Source organism: Dermacentor albipictus, chromosome 1, assembly GCF_038994185.2.
Source record: "Dermacentor albipictus isolate Rhodes 1998 colony chromosome 1, USDA_Dalb.pri_finalv2, whole genome shotgun sequence".
Classification (NCBI taxonomy): domain Eukaryota; kingdom Metazoa; phylum Arthropoda; class Arachnida; order Ixodida; family Ixodidae; genus Dermacentor; species Dermacentor albipictus.
Window position 1 is genome coordinate 373,318,518 of NC_091821.1, and position 4,254 is coordinate 373,322,771.

At 47.7% G+C, this 4,254-nt stretch overlaps 1 non-coding gene across 1 annotated transcript; it reads left to right on the top strand.

The window, feature by feature from the left end:
* Positions 1-4,172: 4,172 nt before the first annotated feature.
* TRNAS-GCU (transfer RNA serine (anticodon GCU)) lies at positions 4,173-4,254 on the top strand. The gene has a single exon. It is a non-coding gene; the product is annotated as a tRNA-Ser (tRNA).

Below are 4,254 nucleotides of genomic sequence, written 5' to 3' on the forward strand. Positions count from 1 at the left end.
TTTCCTTCTTCTTCTTCTTCTTCTTCTTCTTCTTCTTCTTCTTCTTCTTCTTCTTCTTCTTCTTCTTATGTCCACTGCAGGACGAAGGCCCCTCCCTGCGATCTCCAATTACCCCTGTCCTGCACCAACCGATTCCAACTAGCACCTGCGAACTTTTTTATTTTATCGCCCCACCTATTCTTCTGCCATCCTCGACTGCGCTTCCCTTCTCTTGGCACCCATTCTGTGACCCTAATGCTCCATTGGTTACCTAACCTACTGATTACATGACCCGCCCAGCTCCATTTCTTTCTCTGAATGTCACTCAGAATATCGGCTATCCCACGTCTGCTCTCTGGTCCAAACCGCTCTATTTCTGTCCCTTAACGTTATGCCTAGCATTCTTCGCTCCATCGCTATTTCCGCGGTCCTTAAGTTGTACTCAAGCTTATTTGTCAGTCTCCAAGTTTCTTCCTCATACGTCAGCACCGGTAAAATGCACTGATTGCATACCTTTCTTTGCGATTATGATGGTAAGCTTCCAGTCAGGAGCAGACAACGTCTGCCATATGCACTCCAACCAATTTTTATTCTTCCGTAAATTTCCGTCTCGTGATCAGGGTTCCCTGTGAGTAATTGACCTAAGTAAACGCACTCCTTCACCGACTCTAGAGGCTGACTGGCTATCCCGAACTCTTGTTCCCTTGCCCGGCTATTGATCCTTATCTTCGTCTTGTGCCATATTAATGTTCAACCCCACTCTTACACTCTCTCTGCTAAGGTCCTCAATCATTTGTTTGTTATCCTAGAGCGGTTGGATTGCGAAATATTCACCCATTGAACCTGACACTCAATACGCTACTTTCGCGTTCGCAGGCGGATGTTACGTAACTTATTCCGCGTAGCACGCCACTCTAGAAGCCGGGCGGAGCTGATATAAGCTGCGCTTCTCCACTCGGCTAGCAACAAGACTGGCTTCCTCCTTCCCCCGCAATCAGTTTCGTAATCAGTTTCGTCATATGGGGTTTCGTCTTTGTGTCACATTGCCCTTTCTGAATGTGAAGCGGGTCTACTGGGCGTTAAACATTGTGCTAAATTTCTCGGAACACAAATTCTTTAGAAGTGTCAAACAAAATGAGGTTGGCTTCGAGTGTGACCGCCAAGAAGCTTATAATATAAACGAATACTGCAATCACGAACTTTAAATAAGTTGAGGCGTTTTCGTTAATTATCTCGTTGTTCACTCTTTTTGTTCGCGAAACTTGTCCACAAACGCATAAACCGTCTGTGCAATCAGAATTTGTGTATCTAGCCCTTCAATTTTATCAAAATCACTGTTACTTTAACTTGTAAGGCACTGTATATTGAAGAGCCACTTGTGCGAGTCCACTGAAAACATTACTGCCACTACCATGACCGCCCTGACCGTATCGCCACCGTAACCTCATGGGGTGTGTTACTGTCTTGAGAGGTACAAAAACATTGAAGTCGTTAAGATCGACCATTTTGTCACTATAATTTACGATGAAATCCGTTTACCAAAGTTGTAGTATTGCTGCTTTTCCGCAAACGAAAGACAAAAGCATTCGTGTCAGAATGTTGAAGTTGTGGCCCGTTGGGACAGATGAGTTATCGCATTTCTGTTAGAAAGAAAATCAGCTAAGAAAGGCGACCAGAATAATCGAGGCATAGCTGTAAAACGGCTGTGATGTTTCAGGGTTTCGAGCATCTATAAGCCAACCATATAGGTTGAGCGTGCGACATTTTTCGTGCTACCAGAAATTAAGCGTGGAAAGGAAACTTCTTCTGCGAATAGTTTCAATTCTGGAATAATTCAAGTCCCGGAAATGAAGATGCTGAAATGGAAGTACGTGGTAGCAACAACTTGATTTGGGCAAGTTCGTTCGCCTTGAGTAAAACGAGGACAGGAACCAAAAGAAACACAGCAGGACGCGGCTGTTGTGTTTGTTTTGAGTCCTGTCCTCGTCTACTTCGCACTTCATCAAGTTTTACTATGGAAGTACGTAGCGATGACGAAAAACAGAGCTAGGAGAGGTTCACATCGAGAAAAAAAAAGAAGGAAAGATAAAAAGCCCAGCCAACGCACTAATTGGAATATACGTGCAGTGAACCTTTAGTGAAGGGGTTAATTAAACGCGATGCAACTAACTACAATGCGTACAATGATGCTTGCTTTAGGGGTTGTCAAAGAAAGCTTCGCTTTGTAAGAAAAAAAAATATATGAGGCTAGGCATAGTTTGTTCACGCATTGAATGCTGTTGATTTTAGCAGAATGAGACGATGTGGATCTCTGAAGACACTGACAAGCACACCATTACCGAAAACATTTAAGTAAAGAACTTGAGGGAGAAATTCATTGTTACAAAGCGGAATCGGCGGGTTATTAGCGCCGCGAAACGAGTTCGCGTACCTTGACAGGTACGAGGGCGCAATATTTTTCCCTGTCTAGGCGCCAGCGCAGCACGGCAATACACTTTGGCGTCGCCATTAACTTCAGGCGCCAGTGCTGTCCAAGATGGCGCTACAGACCGCCTTTTCATACTGCAGTACTTCAGTATGTAAAAAGGACACCTGTTGGGAAAAAACCTCTTCGGTTCAAGGCGTTGAACAATAGCCATCCTCAGGTATATACGACAGGATAAGGAGATGCGGCTTGGCAGTAACACTGAAATGCGCACAAAGTGGCGAGTAGGCGCATCCCTTTCTTGCGAACCGCGTGATAGTGAGTGAGTAAGTATAGCTTTGTTACAGAGCGTTGCTCTCTTGGCCTAAGGAGAGGGAGAGCGAATAAGGGTAGGTTAGGTAAAAACAATATTAACAATAACGTGAAAAAACAAATTTAGAAATATAAAAATAAAAATAGTAGCGGCCTTGCAGTTTGTATTCGCACGCAAAGTGCCACAATGACAACGCCTAAGCGTCCGGCCAAACCAGACTGTGGGTGGTGGGCCTTCTGTGCTTTTTTTTTTCTTGGCTCTTGGAGGCCGGGGCAATCCCATAGACAGTGGTGTAAACTGGGGCACGCTCCCACGTAGCATGCCTAGAAGGGTGCACTCCCACGAAATGAATCAACTTTCTCCACCGCGTTTGGTGCCACTTGTAAGACAGTGACAGTATGCCGATTGAACCGGCGCGTAGGTTGCTAAGAACAGCCAGCTGCAGTGCAAGTTTTGCCAACCAGTTGCGACTGTGGCGGCAACATTCCTGGAGCGTCGCCGCACACTTCTAGCCGCAGCCGACTGTGTGTGAACAACAATACGTGCGTCCTCGACTCTCCGTCGCTGGAGCCGAGTTTGACGAAGTCGCCATAGTAACTGAACGGGCTCGGCGGACCAACTATTGCTACTGAGCCGCGGGAACGTCTACTGACCCCCCTTCCCACGCGCCGACCAAGACGCCAGACAATGGGCGGCCGGCGGGCGCGCTGCAGTTCGGGGAATAAATGCCCCTACGGTGCCAGGTCGTCTCCCCTACGGTGCCTCGTCAAGTACCCTGCGGTGCTTCGTCTCCCCTACGGTGCCTGGTCAACTCACCTACGGTGCTTGGACGGCCGTTTCCGTCACCTGGGTATCGGGAGAGGGCCGGGTGTTTAAAAACCGCTGTTGTGCGGCTGCTCAGGGCACTCTCTCTCTCAAGCAGTCATGTTGGACTGATGTACTTTCTCAAGCAGTCATGTTAGACTGATATAAATACTGTAAATAAACCCATATTCCTCGTTCTCGATGAGAAGCAGTCCTTCCCTTCATCAACGTCCTCAGTGTGGATAAGTTGGACAGCGGCATGGGCCAGCTACCTTCTAATTCATGCCCGACTGCAATCTTGACCAGGGATCACGAGCGATGGGATTGAACCCCTAATCATAACAAGGTGGCATGGGAAAGTAGTCTTTGCTTTCGTTGAACCTTTTGTCGAACGGAAGAAACAAGTAAAAAAGCAGTGACACTACATATCAACGAGGTGCAGATGCCATGAAAGGACAAGCAGAATGTCGTAATAACTCGGCGGTGAACTGCGTCGAAGCCTACGGTAACGTGTACGCCTGTTGCTGCTGCTGCTGCTTGCGAGAGCTTGGCGAGCTGCCATTTACGCCTTGCTGCAACCTTATCGCATACCGTTCCGGTGGAGCTGATTTCCCGGTTGTCGAGCGCTTCGCGAAGCATGGCTGTCGTCCGGACGAGGTGGCCGAGTGGTTAAGGCGTTGGACTGCTAATCCAATGGGCTCTGCCCGCGTGGGTTCGAATCCCATCCTCGTCG